Below are 24,769 nucleotides of genomic sequence, written 5' to 3' on the forward strand. Positions count from 1 at the left end.
TCACCATCACCTATTACACTTTCTGTCATTCCTTCAAGGAGTGTTGTGCTTTTACAAGTGGGCAGGGGGCGTGCCAACCTGTGCATTTTTAAAGCATCATCTTTCTCTTTATTTTCAGAGCACCTACTATTTTTAAGTGCCTGAACCATCCTAAATCATACTCTGACCGTGTTACAGACTGACTTTTTTTTCTTCAGATTTGTTTGATATTTCCTCCTCCCATAACCAGCTTGTTGTATGAAATGTGGTATCTGAATTCATTCTATGCTTATACCATTATTCCGGTTGTGGTCAGAATTGTGTAACCTCAAAGAACATTCAGAGAAATACTAACATGACAATAAGAAAGTTTAAGAAGTTGACAATCACATTCTTATTGAGGCAGTCACCCCACTAATTAAAACAAATGATACGCCTCTCTTCCAGGAAGTAGTTTACACAAAAGTGAAGCCAGAAAAAAATACATATTTAATATACAAATGGTGAGTTTTACTAATAATACATTTTTGTAATGATAGCACATTGTCACATATTGGCTGACGCCAAATATCCAAATACAACATGTCCGCTTATCCAGGATCAATTTCATTTCGTAAACATTTTTGTCCACTGTTCCTTCTTGGAATTCAGAGAGAAGGGCTAGGGTATCATTGTGCGTAAAACACTTTAATTTTAGACAGAAATATACTCATTAATTTTATTATATTTTCATTTTGCCTAACATCTCAGTGAATGTTTCTAGTCAATTTGCCCTTACTCTTCTAGTGATATTAAATTAAAAAATACATTTCTATATCATTTAATTGAACACAACATATTCTCCATGACCTTCACACCAAACCAATTTCTTATAAAATTGTGTGTTAACAGTGGACATGCATCCTCCCTTATGTAACTGTACCTTCACATGCTGATCCTAGGCCAGGAAACCAGCTACTCATCTGAAGTGCTCCAATAAAGATAGCCAATAGTATTGGACACTAGCGAGGATCCAGAGGTGTGTTGTAGAATGTACTGCAACAGGCCAGTTCCAGGTGAGGCATGCATTTCTTGGACATTCTGACTTCCGGAGTGATATTGCAGATTCCAGGTTTCGGAATTCATTTTCCATTCTTTCCCCTTGAATAAGATTGCCTTTTCACGTGTGTTGTACCAAGCCTAGTCCAATTAACCATGTGAGAATATAGCTTTCTCTAATTGTATTAAAGAGGGCTCCAGATGATTTGAAATATATTTACTCCCTAGGTTTACTTTTTGGGGAAGTAAAAAACGTAACTCGCATTGTTTTACTCACAAATACTTTAACAAATAGTTGTTTTTGCAATTCACACTTCTGTGCACCAAGACATTCATGTGAAGTAAAATATGCATTTTGCTTTAGTTTCTCTACTCATCAGGAACTAACATCTGTATAACACCTTACAATGGCATTGCATGGCTGGTATCACTGGACTGAACATATCCATGAAACTGGGTGAGTGAAGGAGGGATGCCGGCACATAGCTGTCATTGCTTCCACGTTGGGAGTATTGCTGCTTTTTGTTGAGAATATTTGCGAATTGTTGGGGATTAAATGAACACTGCTTAACTGTAGGGCGAGTATTAAGAGCAGCCTTCTTTTTAAAAATAATTTTCTGTAGAACATTTACAGTAAGAGATTTATGGGTTTGAACAGGTGGACAATAACACATAACAAAAACCAGCAGAAATTATGGAAAGGCAAACGAAAAGCATCTGAAGGGGACATGGTCTGTGGTGGCATGCAATCTTAGACTGAAGGCATTGCAGATATACGAGAGGAAACCAAAAATGCTACACAACCTGGTTACCTTCTGAAACAAGAAATACTCATTTGGAGGACTAGACTTAAAGGTACAGGCAGAACAAAGGTGGAAGGTTGGACTGCTGAAAGGGGGCCCTCTGCCACAAAAGGCACAGTCAGCAAGACCCAACACCTTTAACCCAATCTGAGATCACAGGAGGCCAGTACAGATTGTAATGAAACAGAGTGATATGACACATTTTTCAATGCCTAAAAGGAGGCAGGCTGGCACTTTCTATGCCACCTGAACTTTAGTCACATAAGCTAAATAGCCAAGAAAACACGGCATCGCTATAGCCAGGTCTAGAAAAAAAAGTAGGGTTATAGCAACAGATATCAGAGTATGAAGCGTAAGAAAGGGGGGCTATTTTGCAAAAACTAAAGGTGGAAATAGAATTCCGCCAACTGTAGCATAGCATCTGTGCAAATGCGGTATCACAGCTACTTAGGTTCTATTCCGCTTCAAGGGTTGTAAAAAAGGAGTAGGCAGAGTCCCTGATGTAGGCATCCCTTCGACTAAGGAGAATCTAATGGTCAATGTTGTCAAAGACTACCGAGAGGTCCAAGTAAATACAAAAAGGTTTCCCATATTCACTGATGCAGTTTCTCCTCTCTATATGGTATCTGGCAAAAACGATACAAATTATTCCTGTTTTAGTACTAGGCAGCCTCTTTGTTATGAATTATGAGGATGGTACTCTAGTATATCCATTGAGTGTCTATGGTTCTTGATTGCACCATGTGCCCTTGGGCATTTTCAAAATGCTAGTGCCTATTAATTTCAGTTGGGTTCCTAGGCAAAGTGCTTAATAGGATGGGTACCTTAACAGAAAATGTACAGTCTCTCTTCAGAATATCCAGAAGGGATGCACTTCAAACAACAGTGATTCAACCAATCATCACCAGCCACTATTTTTTCTATTTTCTTCAATGGAAAATGGGATTAGCTGTAGTGAAAGGTTCTTCAAAGTTTTGGTCAATAGTCATGTCAAGTTCTCCCGCCTCCCCGAAGATTCAATTGCTATTAAGATGTCACCACCTGCATGTCCTCTCTAATGGCAGATTAGAACATCTTGCTACTTAAGGATTTCCCACATTCACTACACTGAAATTGATCCTCACCTGTACGTTGTGTCTGGTGCCGAACAAGCTAACTGTTCACACTGAAGCTTTCTCCACATTCAATGCACTGATGAGGTTGGTCACCTGTATGGTTTCTCTGGTGGAGAGTAAGCTGCCCCTTCTGAGCAAACCCTTTTCCACATCCGCACTCATGAGGTTTTCCCCCTGTATGTGTTAATTGAAGGTTTTAAAAAACCCAATTCCTTTATGACTAAACTCTTTCTCACGTTCTGTGCCCAAATACGGTTTCTCAAATGTATGTAGTGTTTGTGGTCACTAAGAACTCCCTTCAAAATTAAGTTTTGCCAACATTCATTGTGTGTATGTGTTCTCCGGTGGTGAATATGCTGTTTTTTCCAAACAAACCCTTTCCCTGATTCATTGCACTAAGGATTCTCGCTTGTATATGTTCTCTGGTGGGTAATAAGATGCTCCTTCAAAAAGAACTCTTTTTCACAATTAGTGCCCATGAGGCTTATTCCCCGTATCTAAGGACTGATGGTAAACGAGACCTCCCTTTTGAATTAACATTTTCCGAAATTCATTAAACTCATGAGGTTTCTCAATTGTATGTGTTCTCTGGTGCAGAGTAAGCTGTTTCTTTGCAGAAAAACCATTCCCACAATCCGTGCACTGATAAGGTTTCTCCCCCGAGTGTGTTCTATGGTGTAAAATAAGCTGTCCCCTCTGAACAAAACCTTTTCCACATTCAGTGCACTGATAAGGTTTCTCACCTGTATGTGTTCTCTGGTGCAAAGTAAGCTGCTGCTTTGAGGCAAAACCTTTCCCACATTCTGTGCACTGATAAGGTTTCTCCCCTGAGTGTGTTCTATGGTGTAGAATAAGCTGTCCCTTCTGAACAAACCCTTTTCCACATTCAGTGCACCGATAAGGTTTCACACTGTTATGTGTCCTCTGGTGTAGAATAAGCTGTCGCTCTGCAGTAAACCCTTTCCCACATTCAATACACTCATGAGGATACTCACCTGCATGTGCTCTCTGGTGTAAAGTAAGCTGTGGCTTTGCAGCAAACCCTTTGCCACATTCAGTGCACTGATAAGGTTTCTCACCTGTATGTGTTCTTTGGTGGCCAATAAGAGACCCCTTTGAAATGAAGCTTCTTCCACATTCAGTGCACTGATAAGGTTTCTCACCGGTATGTGTTCTCTGGTGTAGAGTAAGCTGACGCTTTGCAGTAAACCCTTTCCCACATTCAATACACTCATGAGGGCTCTCACCTGTATGTGTTCTCTGGTGTAGAGTTAGCTGTGGCTTTGAAGCAAGCCCTTTGCCACATTCAGTGCACTGATAAGGTTTCTCACCCGTATGTGTTCTTTGGTGACTAATAAGAGCTCCCTTTGAAGTGAAGCTTTTCCCACATTCAGTGCACTGATACGGTTTCTCACCTGTATGGGTTCTCTGGTGTAGAGTTAGCTGTTGCTTTGCAGCAAACCCTTTGCCACATTCAGTGCACCGATAAGGTTTCACACCTGTATGTGTTCGCTGGTGTAGAATAAGTGGTGGCTTTGCAGCAAACCCTTTGCCACATTCAGTGCACTGATAAGGTTTCTCACCTGTATGTGTTCTCTGGTGTATTGTGAGCTGTTGCGTCAAGACAAACCGTTTTCCACATTCAGTGCACTGATACGGTTTCTCACCTGTATGTGTTCTCTGGTGTAGAGTAAGGTCTGGCTTTGCAGCAAACCCTTTTCCACATTCTGTACACAGATAAGGTTTCACACCTGTATGTGTTCTCTGGTGTAGAGTAAGCCGTTCTTTCAAGGCAAAACCTTTCCCACATTCCGTGCACTGATAAGGTTTCTCCCCAGAGTGTGTTCTATGGTGTTTAATAAGCTGTCCCCTCTGAACAAACCCTTTTTCACATTCAGTGCACTGATAGGGTTTCTCACCTGTATGTGTTCTCAGGTGTAGAGTAAGCGGCCCCTTCGTAGCAAACCCTTTCCCACATTCACTACACTGATATGGTTTCTCTCCTGCATGTGTTAATTGATGGTAAATAAGACCTCCCTTCTGGCTAAACCTTCTTCCACATTCAGTGCACTCATGAGGTTTTTCAACAGAATGCGTTATCTGGTAGAGGAGTGTATCATGCAAATGGAAATTATTCCCAAACTCAGTGCCCTGATAAGTGTGTTCATGTATGTTCTCACATGGACAATCTGCATATCCTTGAGATAGTACCTTTTCCGACATTCTGTGCACTGGTAAGTTTTCTCACCAGTTTATTTTTTCAGGTGCTTAACAAGAGGACCCTTTCCACTGAACAGTGTCTCAAATTCAGAGTGCAGATGAGCTTTCTCATGTGCAGGTCATTTTCTGGTGCCAAGCATGATTTTTCTTCTGATGGATGCTTTTAAAATATTCAGACCATGAATACTGTTTGTACATTTGCATTTACAGATGTTTAACAAATAATTTAAAGAAACTACCCTTTCATTCAGAAACACTATGAAACAGTGTTCATGCTCTGTCGTGAATAATAGGCAAAACAAAATATATTTTCTTACTGTACATCAAGCACTGTTGCTATCAGTCTATAATGCTAGATATTTCTTGTTGCTCATTGTTAATGAATGACACCACAAATGTGTTGAATGGATTAAACCCATTATGTATTCTATTGACTTCTCAATTCCAGTTCCTGAATACTATGAAAAGACAGCTGCACCTCAAACGTGTAGTCTTCTCAGCTGTTAGGAGATTGCACATTCTCTCAATGAAGCTTTGCAATGCATTAGTCCAGAGAATGTCTCAAACACTGTTGCAGGTCTTCGAGCATCAATCACCTTTTGAAATAAAAGGAGAAGCAGATGATTAGTTTTGACATGTTTACAATCACTAGCAGGCAGAGCAGAGTGGCTCTCAGTAGTAGTGATGTGCATTAGTTACTCACATAATAACCAACAAGACTTTGAAGTAACATCTATTGGGAAAAGGCACCATAATAGTTCTCAGAGTAGTGGTGAACCAATGATAGAATATAAACGTCAGAACAGTTGATATGCAGCAGAAACAGTGTGAATCATTTTCATTTCTAACCTTTTAGTATCTAAAAACAATCCGACAGGCTGGGTGAAGAAAACATGTTAAGGAATGTTTTAATAATCCGGACCACGTATATATGTTCTATCATTGTATTCCTTTGCAAAGAACTATACTAATACATGAAAGCTCCTCATTTCCATATACAAAAGGTAAAAGGGAGTTTTTTGACACAGAGCCAGCAGTGTGTCACTAATCACACACATTGTTTGACAAGTATATTACGTCATGAGTGATGACTTCATTGCATTTAGCAAATGCATATTGTCCAAACACAAATATATAACCAACCACACCATTGAAGTAGCAAGGACTCAATCAAGATTTAAAGAAAAAGCACCCGTCTCCTTCACAGTGAGAATGGCACAGACCATGCTGGCACTGCATTCAAACATTAGCTTTGAACCCAGAGTAACTCCAAACGCATCCCTCTCTCCCGGGTATTAAGAGCTGGTGTCAGAAAGGGTATGGGAGACTCCAAACGATCATACCATTTAACTTCCCAATTGTTTATAAAAAATGTCCTATTGCCATGTTATGTTGCCCAAGGGGTACCACTTGTATTGCCTTGTTTTCAGTGGATAGGTTTCAGGAGGGGGGCATTGTATTGTATTGTATTGTTACGGAGTGGTTGTAAATTGTCTCATTGCTTATCAGTTCCCCATAACCCAATCTAGACCCATTTTGTCGAGTCTGATTATTGGACCCTAGGTTCAACATCAGAATGTATCTTATAATTACAACAGATATTCCCATTTCAACAAATGTTCACCAGTCGCACACGTTTGATTATATCTCATGAAGAGAGCATAGTATACAAAAGATTTGTTGTGTATATTTCCAACTACATCAATCGATAGAGTAATTTGTGTAATACAATTAATCGATCAGTGAACATACAGGAAAACAATGTCCATAAATGCATATTGTTAAGAACATCATATTTATTTATTCATTACATTTATAGCAGCGCACCAAACTCTCGGGCATCAGGGCACTAGTTACAGAAAGTACGAAGTGGCAATCTAGGGATATGCAGACACAGTCAGGTAAATGCATAAACAGGCAGAGCCTCATGGTAAGGGGGGTTACTCAGGTATACAAACGAGCAGTCACAATCAGGTAGATGCATAAACTGACAGAGCTGTACCTCATGGTACGGGGAGCTACATCAGATATACAAACGAGCAGTCACAATCTATCAGAGGTAGATTCGATTTTTAAACCGATACACAAGATGGTAGCAATTTAGGCAGGCAAATGTATCATAGCTAGATCTGATTTTTAAACAGATATGCAGAGTTATAGCAATTTGGTTTCCAGGCAGAATGCAGCAGTATAGACAGGCTAACAAAGGCAGGGGACACAGATTTGAATAAATTATACAACTAAATGGGAACAAGTATTTAAGAAAGCACTCAGGCAGAGGCAACAGGATGAAGCAACCTAGGCGGTAGTGCTACAGAACCTGGGAGAATAACATTTAGTGAAGGCAGGATCTGAGCAGGGAAGGTGGATCATGGTGGACGAGGCCGTGCTGGCAATGTGGATAAGTCGGTGCGCACACATAGGCTCAGAGAGCAGAGAGAGAGCCAAATGAAGCAGGGTACATGCACCAACAGGTGGAGGGTCGAGTAATAGAGGGCCGGCTAACTAATATCATAGGGGGCAGAGGCTTGGTCTAGGATGTTGGCGTCATGCTTAGGGGGAGCGCAGGTCGAAGAAAGCGGGCGGCGAAGGAACCAGGCAGGGTTCAAAGGGGATGAACAAACTGGCCTGGGGTGCCAGAGAGATGACCAGAGGTGTGCGCTTACCCATTTGGTAATACATGAAACATAAGAAAATAGAAATAGTATGTATCTTGCTACCCTGTGTGAATAAAAGTAGCATTTTCTCTCGCCCGTGAATACAATTTCTTGCCCAACTAATAGGCATATGTCACAAACATTAAATAGCTTGATGTAGAGAAAAAGTAATTCAGTGGCTCCTCAACTCCCTCTTTGTGATAGGGTTTTACAGGGATTGCTATTCCATCAGCTATAGGAATAAGCCCAACATGTTTCGTTCCTTGCCTGACACTGGAAGTTTCTCAAAGGCAGGCAAGCAAATTGTATGTGGCCAAGTACCTAAAAATAAAACATAGAAATAAAGTGTGGCTGGGAAAGTTACACAGGAATGTCTGTCTATACATTGTTTTTATATTGTTTAAAAAGAAGGTAGAAAGAAACAAATAGGTCCTACCCGAATGTTAATCTATTCTGACCCTCTTCTTATGCAACGGAATTAATCCTATATTCTAATTTTTCAGAGGACTTCTATCGCAAATCCTATGGTTCAAATCCCTGTTGGGATAATGCAAACACATAATACACCACTATTATATGGCTATGTCCAGGTTATCATTCACAGTTCAAAGATAGGGAATCACAAACCTTAACGAGAGGACATGCTGGGGAGGTAATATGTTAATGCGGTTGCTAAGATGAGTGGATCAACCTGTTCTTTTGTCACAGAGTGAATTAATCTAGAATGCAGAGTACAAAAACAGACGGAGAACCCATTGAACTAAGCTAGGTCACAACCTTGTTTATTGTAGGGATTAAGGTGTGCATACCTACTCACCTCCCTTGTGGTTTGAAAAGCATTTGCACAAGATGGTTCATCAACGGTTAATTTGCTGCAGTTGCGCTCATTGAAGAACATTGCGGGGTAGGTCGTGCATGCGCGTCTGACATCATTAGTTTTAGGACGGCAGATGTCTTTTCGGTTTCATTGCAACAATTATCTTGCTGTGCTCATGCCCATATTTATTGCTATAATGCATCAAAATATACCATAGATGTGACATCATCACACGTGTGTTTAGTTACCATTTCTGTTGTAATGTTGCAGCGCTACATCAGTAAGATAACAGCAAAATAGTCTGGATAATTTATTCAATGAAGCAGTATTATTAGACACGATTATAAGCTTTTATATACAGACACATATATAATATCCTTATGTTATAACATCTCTGTAGTCTATTGCCATAATTATTTACATGCACAAAACCTTTTTAATGTGAACAGATATATTTTGTTATAATGATCCCCAGTCAATCGTATCATTCAGCACTATGATATGGCTCTGTTAATGATGTTTTGATCTTTGTTTGATGTAATTGGACATATGCATTACAAATCTTGTATAAACTATGCTCTTTACATAATATATAATCATAGGTGTGTGACTGGTAAGCATTTGTTGAAACAGGAATATCTGTAATTATAAGAGGTTTTTGTGGTAAAATTAGTTTCACCTTTATATGACACACATACGTTATCAGAGAGTGTCCGAGAACCCTTCCAAGTAGGCAGAGTGCATGAGCAACTATGTTGCTGTGGTTTGCAAGGGGTATCCTCCCTATACATGGAGGGTGCATAAGGACAACAAATACATACACTAATCGAACATTAGTGCAGATCGATAAATACAATACATATACCAGAACAGTACATACAAGAACATCTCTCCACTGTCTGTATGAGACGATGATACACCAGGGACGTGACTACCATCACCAGACTGCAATATTAGAATTAACATTGCAGTCATTTGGGGTGATACACCCATACCATCTCCACCTAACAACATGACCCATCAACAACCGCTAAGTATTTTGGACTACGCCCGGGGCTTACCCTACTCTAATAGACCTTGCTCCACAGCTTCCAGAAACATCAGTCTCTGTTCAAGACTGTCCAAACTATTTGAACCACTCGCTAGTTCTATGAGCAATACAGGCCTTAAGAGAAAATGCTTACATGGCAGACAAACCACTACTACCAAAAAGCCCACTCCTATTACCACCCCCCCACTCCCACAACACACAGTCCTATCCGCAAAAAACTCCTACAGACCAAACCTAATATTGCATCAAAGGATGGCAGAGATACTAATTGCACCTCCCCTTTGACAGGCAGCTTAATCCCCAACCTCAAGGGGGCCTTAATAAATGACAGATCCTTAGTTGCGCATGCCACAGAGATATTCGATCTTATCTTGGCAGAGAACTACAACTTTTTCGCCATCACGGAAACATGGCTTCATGCTGCAGCAGGTCCTGCCCTTATGTGAGCAGTTCCAGATGGCTACACTATTCTTGGAGCAGACAGATGTGAGGCTCGAGGGGGTTGTATAGCTCTCATTGCAAAATCAAACCTATCCATGAGACTAGCCACCTCTCCAGACCTTAATTCCTGTGAATCCCTCAATGCCAAATTACCCATCGCCAACTCTCAAACACTTACCACTCAGCTCATTTATAGGCCTCCAGGACCCTTCGGCTCATTTGAGGAGGATATCTCCACCATTCTCTCTGACAAACTAAAAAACTCTTCACAAGTATTACTGCTAGGGGATCTTAACCTGGGATTTAATGACCCCAAAAACCAACAGGCAACTATAATTGCCAATATACTTTCTGAATTTGGCCTCACCCAAAGAGTGAAACTACCCACACACGACAAGGGGAGAACACTCGATTGGGTGGCAGATTACAACTGTAGTGCCACGATTACTGCCATAACCCCTCAGGTATGGACAGAGCATCACCTATTATCATTCATACTAGTAACCAAAAGGCCCACCACCACCAAAAATATCCTATCCACTCCTCCTACCTTAACACGGAACAAAAAGAATATTACGGCAGATAAACTTCTACCCCTAATCCTACCTACCCTCAACTCATTACCCGATACTACTGATCCTAACATGCTAGTTGATGAATACAACAAAATTATGACAGCTTCTCTAGACTCCATTGCCCCTCAAAAAATGAGAAAAAGCAAGCCCAAAATCCACCTCAACTCTTGGTTCAGACCACACTGGGAAACCTTGAGAATGGAAAAAACCTCATTAATATATCTTCTCGCTACAAGTAAGAAATACTCTTGGCGGAACAAGACACTTACAAGAATAGAATCTTGCAAACATACTCTAGCACAAAGGAATTATTTGTAATTCTAAAAGAACTAGAAAACCCGATCCAAGTGCAGGATAATTGCATGAAGGACAAAATGTGGGTGCTCCAACATTCAGCAAGCTCTAGCCAACAAAGTCACCACCCTTCAGGATACGTTTGTGAAGAAAAAAGTTACCCTAACTAATATGACCTCACTAGACAATACCCCCTCTCCGCTTTAGTTTTTCTAAAATTTCTATTATCGAGGTTGAAAAAGTCATCCTTTCCCTCGAACCTTCAAATTGCCAGGGCGATAAATGCCCAGCCCAAATAATCATGGATGCTGCGAGAGACTTGGCCCCTTTCATTACGAAGTTGATCAATGCTTCATTCTCCTCGGGCACTATCCCAAGTAACCTTAAAGAGTCTTGGGTACTCCCCCTACTTAAAAAACATACACTAGATCCAACCACACTGACTAACTATAGGCCCATCATTACAGTGCCATTTCTACTCCAAATTTTAGACAAGGTGACCTATCTCCAAATACAGAAGTTTCTGGAACACAACCAGCTCGTAGGAGTCCTCCAATCAGGATTTAGGCCTCAACATGGCACTGAAACGGCGTTAATTGACCACAAGGCCCAAATTGACGAGCTTAGGTACAAGGGGAAATCAGTCCTACTTCTCCTTCTTGACCTCTTGGCTGCATTCGATTTGGTGGACCACAAAGTCTTATGTAGCCATTTGGATTCAGCAGCGCACTTCTCTCAGGAGGCTATACCTTGGATACAATCCTTTCTAAGCAGCAGGACCATGAGAGTCTTCTCACCCTCAGCAGCGGCAGACCCTATCCCCATCACATGTGGATTGCCTCAGGGTTCATGTGTCTCACCCACATTGTACAACATATTTACCAAGCCCCTTTTCGATGATCTGGACCATCTTGTTATCACCTACACTAACTATACAGATGATACCCAGATTCTGTTACCTCTTACTGGGGATTTGGCCTTGGTAAACAGAGTCTATCTCATCATCCAGGGATGGATGGCTGCCCACGGTCTATGCCTGAATGATGACAAAACCGAGCTCATTATCTTGGGTACCACATCCAACCTTAATAAGCTTGGCCCTAGATACACTTGATGGTAATTCTATTAAAGTTGTCAAAGAGGTAAAAGCCTAAGGTTTTTATCTCTTTGACAACTTTATTCCAACTTTATTCCACCTTCACTTTTGCTAAACAAGTGAATTCCATGGCATCTGCCACATGCAAATTAATCAGAGCTGGTAAACCATTCTTATCCAAGAATAGCTGTATGATCCTGGCCAGAGCCCTAATCCTGTCCAAACTGGACTACTCTAATTCCTTGTACAGTGGTGCTAATAAGCACATTGTCAAGAGAATGCAAACGCTCCAGAATAATGCCCTCAGAGCTGCCCTGGGCATAGCAAGAAAACATCATATCAGAAGTAAGGTGGCAGAATAACTGGTTTTCTACCAGTGACAAAATCCGATTGAAAACCGCCTCAATTACCTACACATGCCTGAACAATGCTGCGCCCCGCTACCTTTACTCAACGTCGGATGCCGCAAGATCCACACCTGCTATGAAGCTGCAGGAGTAGCTACATATAATCTCATTTGAATCGGGTGAGCAAATTGTTGCCCTTGTGCTACGCCGCTTAATTTAATCTGCTGCTCCACCTGTTCCATACCATGCACCTCTCATTGAAATGGTTGCCTTTACATAAAATGGCTGTCCCCTGAGCGTCACGTTGCTAGGAGACGCCTTTACATTTAAACACACGTGTATCCGCCGGCGAGGCAGAAGCCGGCCCTCGTTGATAAGGCCCTGTTTGCGCCTGTTCGCACATAGGCGCACAGTGCCGGCCCCACGCCCTGCAAGCTCTCCGGTGAGGTTAGCAATATTCATAAGTACTCAGCACGAGCCCACTACTTTTTACATGGTCACAGACATTTGATTCCTAATTGCACTGGTATTCGCTATTTTGTGCATTCATTGCGCCACGCTCTGTTGACTAACACTGCAATAGCATCTGAACTGTTATCATACACCAACGGGTGCCATCCTGCGCTTGCACTGCCTGTGACCGTACATCTGTATTCCAACTGCTCGGTTATGCGCTATCTGTGCCCTCTCTGCCTGTGCTATGATGCCCTACACTGCATAGTATGTTGTCGCCTTATACAGCGCTGCCATCTCCTATTGGTGACTGCCTGCGCCCCACATCGCCCTGATATCTGCTTTCTGATACTGATACAAGTTATCTGTGCCACTCAGCACCATGTCGAGCTCTGTTTTACCACAACTGCACATTATCTGCACTTGCCTGCTATCAAAGCCCTGCGGCTCTCGCTACCTCGCTTAATACCGCCACGCCTGCATTGTAGCAGCATACCTGCTGCTCTGCTCCAAGAACAATCCCCTACAGAGCAAGAAGCACCCACCAGCTCCTGCCCATGATGGCCACATCACACGCAGCATCCTCTGTGACATCCCCCCTACACACTTCCTAGCTTCCTTCTCCCACCCCCAAAAAAACCTCCCCAGAGCCACCAAACAAGCAAAACGCCCCAGATCCATTAATTCTAGAAACAAACTCCTAGGTCTCCCCTCCGGACACCCCACCAACAATCCGCATACTCACCTCAGCACCTCCTATACTACGGACACCCCCCCAAGCTCACCACAGCCCAACTATCGCCCATCCCACCAACGTCCCTCACCACACACCTGGCAGACAGCAAAACCAAAGAAAACCTGGCTCCCGATAATTTGCAATGCGCACTTATCCCTCCCAGCGCATGCCACTGAAATCCATGACCTCATCACTAAGCTTGACTTGGACATCCTAGCCATCACTGAGAACTGGCCACAGTGTAGCAGCTCCTACCCTTTAACTAGCCCTCCCACCAGGCTACACAATCATTAGGCAGGATAGTCTCACAACAATAGGTGGGGGGAGTAGCTCTCATAATCAAGGACTACCTAGAGGTCAGACAAACCCCCTCTAATCTGGGACAGGACACCGACTCTCTCGCAGTGAAGTTCTTCCTATCTTCTAACACCACCATCACCCTCAATCTAGCCCACCGACCTCCAGGGCCTATTACAGATTTCCATGATAACCTCACCCACACCGTAGCTGAAAACCTTAAAAACACCACCAAATCAATCCTCCTAGGCAATCTCAACCTTGGGTTCAAAGACAAGAATGATAGACCCTCCAAAGCTCTTGCACTAACTCTAAAAGAACTCAGCTTTGACCAAAGAATACACACGCCCACGCATTGTAAGGGGCGTACACTTGACTGGCTAGCAGACCATAACTGTGATGTTGACATCAGTTCTATCACCGCCATCCCATGGTCAGATAATTTCCTTGTACACTTTCTCATCCCAACTAATACCAATACACGCAAAACTCTCAGTGGCATCCCTCCAGCTCTGGCTAGAAGTGCGAGAAACCTCACCAAAGACAGGCACTGCCCACACCATGACCCCCTCGCCAACAATCTCCCATCCTCCTTAGACCCATCGGTACTGGCGGAAATCTATAAAACTACTATCACCACAGCGGTCGATACCATCGCACCCCTACAGAACAAAAAAGCTGAAAAAATCAAACACTCTAATACCTGGTTTTCTGCAGAACTTAAAGAACTCCAGACACAAAAATGCAAGGCTCTGAACAAATGGCAAGGTTCGCCTAACGAATCCACGCTATCTGCGTACAAAACGCTTGCCGCTCAATATAAGAAAGCCATAATCACAGCCAAATATGCTTCCTATAATGACAGAAACATGAATGCCTCCTCTGAATCAAAAGAACTCTTTGCCATTTATAAGGAACTATCCATCCCAGCCACCAAATCGCAAGAGATTGTAAAAGATCAAACATGGTGTAATGCTATACAAAATGCCTTGCTAAATAAAATTGAGCTTCTACACATAAATATCCAGGAGCATCATAAAAAGCTCACGCAGCACATCAAACTATCCCACTCTGAGAAAGAGGTCAAGAATGACCCAATAGTACCCTTCAAATTTAGAGAAGTCACTGAGCACCAAGTAATAGACATTGTTAACAAAATCAAGCCCACAAACTGTAAAAGGGACACCTGCCCTGCCAAACCTATCAAAGAGTGCGTAGACACACTTGCACCCTTCCTAAAGACATTCATCAATGCCTCCTTCAACTCTAACACAGCCTTAAAGAAGCATGGGTGCGCCCACTACTGAAAAAAGCTACACTTGACCCTGAAATACCTAACAATCCCATCACCACCGTCCCTTCTTTGCTCAAGATTCTGGTTAAAGTTGCTTACACGCAAATCCAGCAATACCTGGAAGCAAATCATATCCTAGGCAAAAGACAATCAGGATTCAGACCGGGATACGGGACAGAATCTGCCCTACTCGACCTCAAAATACAACTCAACGACATCATGGACAAAGGCAAACCAGCACTTCTCCTCCTCATAGACCTGTCCACTGCCTTTGACCTTGTCAACCATGCTATCCTCGGAACACAACTAAAAAACAATGCCCACTTCTCCCCACAGGCCATTGCTTGGGTTGCATCCTTCCTCAAGGACCGACTCATGAGAGTCTTTTCAGACTCTGCCAGTGCCTCCCCACCACCATTCACTGTAGTGTACCACAGGGATCATGTACCGCTCCCACACTGTACAATATCTTCACCCTCCCCCTCTTCAATGACTTGGATCGTCGTGACATAGCATATACCAACTATCCAGACGACACTCAAGTCCTACTCCCACTAACCGGTATCTAAGAACAAGACGCTGCAGCACTAACCAAGATATACACTGCCATTCAGACCTGGATGGCTGCCAACAGACTGTTTAAATTGAGATAAAACAGAGATCCTCATAGTAGGCACCAAAGAGACGCTCAACAAACTCCCCCCTACTTACGACACCTTTTATCATTGACAACTCCACCATCACAGTCTCCACTGCAGTGAAAACACTAGGAATCTACCTTGACTCTGCCCAGTCTATGTCACGCCAGGTCAGTGACATAGCCTCCTCCGCTGCCCTCACCGCTAAGATTATCAACATAGTCAAGCCTTTCCTCTCCACAAAAACACTGCCTAGCCATTGCTAGAGCCACAGGCGGCACCAGACTTGATTACTGCAATGCCCTCTTCCTGGGCACCTCTGCTAAAAATCTCAAACTTCAAGTCACACAGAACAATGCCCTTACAGCAGCCCTGAGTATTCCTAAAAGGGAACACATTTCACAGGCTAGGAAACATGCCCACTGGCTGCCAGTGAGAGAACGTATCCTCTTCAAATCCATGGCCATCACACATAGAAGCCTCTCTACCGACGCTCCTCCTTACCTATCAGAAAGGATCACCCCCAACTCATCCACCCGACCCACCAGATCCCATCTGGCCAACCAAATCTATGTGCCCGCCTTCAAAAGAACAAAAGCTGGAGGCTCCAGCTTCCAGCACCTGGCTCCCAGAAATTAGAATGCCCTGCCCACAGCACTAAGAAATGAGAAATCATACACTGTCTTCCGCAAACTGCTGAAAACAAATCTGTTCAACTAAATAGGTCTCTGCCATGCAAGTATAACACACATGTACTACTGTGCTGCTCTGATTTAACAGAATGATCCTGTAACAATGATTCACACGACTATGCTCTGTATGTTTGTTCCATGTATGAATGTACTAAGCAAGTATTCTGTAACAGTGCCACAATGCCCCAGGGCCGTTTTGTGCACTTTATAAATGTAAATAAATAAAAATACCTCACTGGGAGATTCAAGAGAAAATCCTCTAGCAGGGCTACTAGAACAGCCAACACCAACTGTCTGACTGTTGAAGATTCAAACTATCCACTATTGGGGGAAGTAGCTTGCCAGTTAAAGCATCTCATCTTTGGTACTCACTATATTCATCCTTGAGAGCCGACCAAACATACTTGAACTTCAGAAAGAATCTTACCAATTGGCTCAAAGACAACAATGTACTCCACCTGCACTGTTAATAGCTCTCTGATTACTTTCTTGAAATTTTACTCTCACTATATAGTCGTTCCTCAGTATTTATGTACCTACCATTAATTGTATATTTTGTGATTGTATATCCTCACTTGTATTTCTGTACATTATTGTGTAACCTAAGCTGAAAGTTTTCTTGTATCTCCTGCGCTCTGATACCCCTGGGTCTGGCGCACATTACAAATTAATAAACAAACAAGTGAATGGGATGAAATTATTTAATTAAAGAAACGTCTTGTTAGAACAGAACATCATGGTACTCTGATGGCTGAGTACCTTAGAAATGGTATATTACCACAAGATTTAATAGTTAGAATTTGCCACATATTTTTCTAGACTGTAAATAATTTCTAGAGAAATGGAGTCATGTGACCAATAAATGTGGCTGCAATTGGTTGTATTAATAATAGAAACAGCCATAGCAGTAGCAAAAGCGATGGAGAGGCATTAGCAAAATTTGAAGGAGATATTAAGAAACTCACTTCTCTAGAGGAAATCAATCAAGAAATTAAGGTATTGAAGGAATTCGCACAAACAGGGAAAGTCAAAAATCTTTAAAAAAAAAATATTAATAACTTTAATAATAATAATAATAATTTGGCATTTATATAGCGCTACGAACCCTCAGGTATCTGAGCACTGCTTATTATTACCCACGGTGTGTGGTGCTCATTTATCGACCTCGGAAGGATGAAAGGCTGAGTTTGGCCCCGCCGGGATTCGAACCTGCGTTAGCAGGCTCTGCACAGATGTCAAAGCGAGCGCTCTACTCGCTGTGCCACTTGACCGGCTACGCATGAAAGTGACTTTCAATGCACTCCAGAGGGAATTTTCCCTGCACAACAATTACTTACAAAAATACATGTACAGTTCAGAGACACTTCATACAGGTCTACTAGTGGGAGTTAAGAGGAGGCTGGCCCATCTAACAAAGGCTCTTTCCAGCCATAAGGATGTTATCAGTGTAACTCCTACCTGGACTCTGCAGGGGCGCTCGAAGTCTCCTCTCAGTGGATCATGTGGGCGGCTTGGTCAGGGTTAGGTGCTGGCTCTGAAATACGGTAGACACGGGTCACTAACTGCTTATGGCCCCTCCCACCCTGTTGCCGAGACCCCGCCCTCTGTGCTCTGGAATATACTCTGGCTCACCTGTATGCTATGATGAGTGAGCTCTCCATCCTGCGTCTTGCAGGGGTGCTAAGTTCCTGTTATGCTGTTGCCAGTTGCTTCACTAGCGCTCTAGCTCAGACCTGCTGTGGCTGGAGCAACACTCGGTGTTTGTGTTGCTCTAATCGTGTCTTTTCTCTTGCAGATCCGGAATGGGAGCAGCGGTAAGCATTGTACTGCAATCTGAAGAAGCAACGCGTAGCACGAACTGAGCCTTGGGCGTGGCTTAATTAGACAGCCACGCTCAAAGACTAGCCCTCCCTTAAGAGATCTCTGCAGCCAGCTGCATGGCCATTTTGGGAGAACCAGGAAGTCTTTTCCTTTCAATGGTGCTGAGCACCTATGACTGCAGGGAATGCCTGGAATGCCAGGCTGATACCCATCTAGCCCCCATGTGCATACACTGAGATCCCTTATAGCCCAAAGGAGAGGGGAGCCCTGGCAGGATGGTTGTGCCCATGACAATCGGAGTGGTAATAAACAACCCAGATGTCAATTACAAGAGGGACAAGCTTTTTCTTTTAGATTCAGGAAGGGGGGCAAACCAGGTTTGAGGAAATCTAGGCAACAAGAGTACAAGGAGCTGGACGAAATGGGGTAAATCTCAAATCTCTATAAACACATTCTAGACAAACATGTTCTCGAAAAAAGCTTTGGACATGTAATTACTTACCCATACAAACCACTCCATAAGAGACAAGACTTTTATGGTTTCATGAGGAAGGTTTGGTTAAAGCAATTTTTTTGAATAACATATTGTATACCTGATGTAGCCCACGTCCAGGACATTGAAGAATGTGTCAACCCAAGGAAGATGGTTCCATATCTTCACAAAGAAAGATGTCTTAAAACAACTAGACTCCAACAGAAGAGAAACACACGGATTGTATAGTTATATGGGGTCAGCCTGTATTAATGGATTATTTTAGAAACAAATCAGAGGCCCTAGACAACTTTGCACTGTTTTAGCAGGATATATTTATATTTCAGACTCCCAAGAGATTAACATGACCCCTTGATTTCTAATTATTCAACAATTATAAAGACATACTCAGGAGAGCTAACATCTTTTAACAATTGTTATTAGTATCCAATATAATAAAACCTAATAAAAAATTATACATATATCTACTCGTTAAAACAATATTTAGAGTAATTATACATTCGCTCTCAAGTGACTTGTGCTACCACAAAAGTGACATGTGCATTGTGCCTTTATTTAATACAAGTAGTAATCTGAACAATTTATTTGAATAAAATGAGAGCAAAATGCTCTTCTATGTCTGCTATCCAAAATTCAAGACGTAAATACTTGAGACACGTTTTGGTTTATTTATCGTATCTAGTTATTAAAGGTTAATATAATACCAGAGACTATTAATATATAGTTCAAAGAAACATTCAATGTATTAATGTCGTATCTGGTTTAAATACAGTACAATCAAATCCCAACATGATTTGTTCTTCCTTATGTTTTATGTTTGTGTAGCAATGGCAGAACTTCTTCAGGGGACATTAAATCTTTTATCGTAGCATAGCGTCCCCTACAAAACTGTCTCTGCTGTCGTAAGTTTTGTTAATGATACTCAACGGAGATGGAGTTGCAACATCCTGTTTATGCAATCACCTAAAACATAGTGCAGAAAGAACTATTAGTAATGCTGTTTATTTTATTAAGACACAACCCAAAAATATTATATAATTTAAGTTATGCATACCACTAAAATACTTGATTGTATAGATAGTGGTGTGTGAAGTGTCTTATAAATGGACAAGTATCTGAAAAAATTGACAGTTACTTGCTCAGGTTTTAGTTTCTTGATAAATGTTTAGTCTTAAAGGACTAATATAAATCAGCACTGGTCGTCTCGAAGTACTCCTTATCCCTGCTATATAGAATGGAGTGAAAAGGACAGTAGAAAAGCTGGCAAGTGCCAATCTTGATTTTGCAGAAAATCATGAGTCTAACTGTACGCGGAAAAGAACTCGATAGCCAAGTTGCTGTAGTATTATATATAGTGTATGGCATGCTTCTGTATGTTACTTACTGCTAACAAAGTTGTTGTGTATATTAATTTCTGCTTGCTTGCTCGGAACGCAGAATCGTCAGCTGCAGACCAATGTTGCAACTTAACGGCTGGCTCTAGATAACGAAAGCGTCACGTTCATCGCGTTGGAGAGCTGTCTCGTTCTCAACGTGATGAAAAGCTGGGGGCCATGTTGTAACTGCCGTATTGATAGTGTAAAACTATTACAGTGATTATGTTTATTTATTAATATTGTTTACATATTTATTAATATTGTTTACATATATCCTCGCTAAATCTGAATAATCCCTAGAGTATAATTCAAAGCGATGCTCCCAAGTTTAACTATTATGTTAGTAGACATGCAGGGATATTCTATTGTGCATCTATTGGACGTTTATGTTCAACTTCAAGATAGACTATTGCTCTGAATATTTTTATATATATTAATCATAATGGACACGAGAATTACTAATACTGTAGCTGTTGCATACGCGTACAAGGACGCATCTTTGAAAAACCGCAAAGGGTAACCTTTCAGTGATAACACTCAGACATAATGTTAAAGAGTATAACTCTCGGGGAAAGAGAGTAGGGCCTACACATGGAAACTAAACTCATATAAAGATTGCCAATGTGACATCCTCTTGGTGTCATTAATGAGCTATTAGTATCCAGTGGTAGTCATACAGAATTTAATTACTAGCTGTTGGGTCTATGATGCTCATTAATTAGAGCATTTATCAAGACTTCGTGTCACTGAAGAAACATAGAAGTTCTATTAATTTCTTAGCCAGTCGATATTTTAGTTCAACCATTTCTTTTCACTGTTAGTCAAACAAATGATGCGTTGTTCTTCATCATATGATAGTTTTTTGTCTTTTTCTAGGCTACCACTTGGGGGTAACTTCAATAAGACCGTCCATTCCAGTGTGACCCATTGCTAAAAAGTATCCCACTAAGGTGGCATTCAAGGCTTGCTTTTCGAATACAACGTTTATGTTCTGTGATACGTAGTTTGCTCTTTCTTTCTGTCTTACCTATGTACAGTTTTCCACAAGGGCACCAGATTGCATATACTACCTTGTTTATGTTACTGTTAGTTCGCTCTTTCTGGATCCACATTTTCTCTAGGCCAATATTAACTTCCTTGGACCTTTTGGTTTGAGGGCAGCAACTACGTTGTCTCCAGAGGCTATGACCTCAAGGTTTGCTCATCCCCAATGCTTCGGTAATGCTTGTTTGAGTCAAGATGGGTATAGAGATGCCATTGCTTGGGACTAGGTCTTTCAGATTCTTACATCTCTTGAAAGCATGAAGGGGTCGATGTAGCAGTGTTTTACCTCTAATATGTGCCAGTTATTTTTGATGATGCTGTTAATTTTGTTAGAGTATTAAAAGTACACACAAAAAACAACGTTATCATTTTTATCGGTCTTTCCTTTGTACTCCAGAAGCACTTCTCTATGGTTGTTGGGGAATCTTTTGCAAGCCTTCTTAACTACAGACTTAGGAGAGCTTCTAGTTCTTTGTTTTGCACTTAATATTACAGCTTCAGACTCAAAATCTGATTTCGTAGAACTATTGCATCTGAGTCTTAGAAACTGTCCCATTGGTAGGTTTACTTTAGTATGTTGTGGATGCCAACTGGAATACACTAACAGGGAATTCATGTCTGTAGTTTTGCAAAAAGGTTTCACATTTAGGCTCTTGTCTGACAAATCTGCCCAGATGGTTATGTCTAAAAAATGTATTTCCAATGAACTGCGACTGGCTGTGAAATCTAGAAATTGATCTTGTGCATTTAGCCAAACGAAAAAATCTTCAAAGGAAGTGATATCGCCATTCCATGTTAACAATATTTTGTTTATATAGCGCTTCCATAACTGAATAGACTTTCTATGAGGATTGGTCGGTACACAGATTTTCTGTTTTTCCAAAGATTCTACATACAGATTCGGTATGGTAGGTGCTAAAGTTGACCCCATCTCGCAACCATGTATTTGTCTAAATAGTTTATTATTGAAAGCAAAATAATTCTACGAAAGAGTCATTATGGTACACCAGAGGATAATGCTGTTAGGGGTATCACCTTCTGTCCTTTTTGATAGTACTAACTACTCTATTACTTCCAGACTGGTTTGTTGAGGAATGCAAGGATAGAGGAAAACTATATATAAACCAGACTAGTAGTTGGGTCTCTGTATCAAAAGGATGGTCTTCAATTATATTAATTCCTTCTGTCATATCTTGTAAAAAAGAAGTCATTTTTGAGAGGGGGGTCTCTCTTTTAAAACAACTAGAAACATATTACTAAATTGTAATCAACAATGCTGATAAAGGTGGAGCCACTGTGATCATTGATAAAGAACAGTATATCACAGAATGTCTGCAACTTTGAAATGGATGGTTAAAATTATGAACAGATTCCTGAAGGCCCTACAAAAAACTTAATTGAGACAATTAAGGCTAAACGTGGGTGGGCCTTCAGTGAAGGTCTGATTAGCAGACAAGAAAAGGACTTTGTATCTCAAGACAATCCTAGATAAACTAAACCAAAATTTCAGGGTGAGAGGTCAGACAATTCCAATCTAGTACTGGAAAAAACAGTTAGTCGTACTGCATTCCATTCTTCACAAAATGTATTTTAATTACATCTGGATAGTATTAGTGGGGATAGAGCACCCAGGAATATTAAGACACAACAATACAAATAAGTGTGATCCAGTGGACAAACACTGGATCTCAATGCAACAACAACAAAGAGGAACTGCTATTTTTGATGAGTCATTTCAATTATGCAGTCACTAGAATAAACATACACCCACATTAAATGGACATATATACAAAAGACACATGAACTATGCTTCCAATGTGCATTGTTTGAATGGTGATATCGTCGACACAACGGTGTTTCGGCCTAAAGGAGCTGTACAGTGCAGTTATGTGAGCAGGACGTGTGATGACCTTACAGGTGGTCCTGGGTTCTCCATCTAAGAACAAAAGAAATAAGGGATTGTCAGTGGAAAAGTGACCTCAAATTAAGATGATAATTCAAAATGCTCCCATAGGATGCTTAAGTAAAAGAGGGGACTCCTTGGAGTAGGAGCCTAAACACTTACCGGAGATTTATCCAGTGTAGGGGTAAACGGAGCACGGAGTGCGTCGTGGAGGGACATAAACTTGTACCTGAAACAACATTATTGATACTCTGAGACTTCTAAACAGATAATGGTGCCACTTGGTAGTAGAATCAAATTAAAACATGGGACACTCTTACCTCGGGAGGTAAGATGAAACTTCTCTGCCGGAGAAAGTTGAAAAATCCACTTTAATTAGTGGTTCCTCAGCCCAGATTTTCCAAAGCGTGACAGTTCTGTGGGAGAGAGGACATCATGATAAAAATATAAAAATATATAGCGTGCCACATGCACGTGTGTTCAGCCTAAATTAGCGGCTCGAAAAATGTTCAGAACAAAGTCTCAGTACGAGCCATAAAAGGCAGGACTCTGGGTGATAGTAGCTTAGGTAAGTACTTACAATGGTATTTCTAGGTCTGGGAGCAGCAGAGTAACGCGGCGTCTCAGGACGTGAGCGTTGTGGAAATGGATGCATCTCCGGGACGACCGCGGGTAAACAAAACCCGTCGGTCGATCGCATTGGTTAGCCGGTAGCGCTCCCATTGCCAAACGTCACCGCCGGGAGGACCAATGGGAATCCGCCACGGATGCTCACGGGGACGTGAGCGCGGGCGGCGTCTATACGCCGAGGCTGAGTGATGTGCCTGCCAAGAGGGCCTCAGGGGAGCGTGACCGCTGGAGGAGTGAAAGCTGCGTTGTGAGTGGCTGGAAGCGCGTGGACGCGTCGGCTGTCACAAGAAAAAATGTGCCAAAGTAGGGCACTAGAGGGAAGGTGCAATCCTGAGGTCAGCCAAAATGGCGTCCGGGGTAGCATGAGAGGAGAACACTTGGTAGTGTGTGTGAATACAGATGATGACAATGGAAAAACGTGTGTAGGTCGGCTGTTGGTCGCCTGTGTGTGTGCAGAAACCCAGAAACACTGTTCGCATGGTCAATACAGTTTAGACACATACCATTAGGGTGCTGGCGTACATATGTAAACATATCACATGAGATCACATGTTCAACAGAAATATGGACCATGGCAGTTCTGTTATATAAGCCCCAGCATGATGTGAGCTTAGTCAAATGATGCAGTCATTCCATAGGATGAAAAAGTCCAAACCCACACACAAACAGAGGATCATATGAATGCACAATTAGGCAGGATCATATAAATGCACAGCTATAGAAACTACTAAGTGGCAGACCAAAAGTAGGCAGTGTACCACCCATAACCAGGATCCGGGGATCACACGGGAGTAGGGCCAAAAGAGGATCCTACACGCAATATGATCCATTGTCGTTTACTGGCTGTAGAAGCGCTTCCATTCCACAGAAATATTCAACCCTGTTTTAACAGTGTCAAGTTGGTGGACTAGTTGTTGTTCCAATCTTGTGAGCGCTTTGTCTCTGTCCCCTCCTCTTTT

General features: G+C 41.8%; 1 pseudogene; it reads right to left on the reverse strand.

The window, feature by feature from the left end:
* Window positions 1-455: 455 nt before the first annotated feature.
* Window positions 456-24,769, reverse strand: part of LOC138570253 (zinc finger protein 850-like) — a 360,228-nt pseudogene continuing 335,914 nt past the window's right edge.

The sequence above is a fragment of the Ambystoma mexicanum genome, chromosome 2q, assembly GCF_040938575.1.
Source record: "Ambystoma mexicanum isolate Mex_15411 chromosome 2q, UKY_AmexF1_1, whole genome shotgun sequence".
NCBI classification, from domain to species: Eukaryota; Metazoa; Chordata; class Amphibia; order Caudata; family Ambystomatidae; genus Ambystoma; species Ambystoma mexicanum.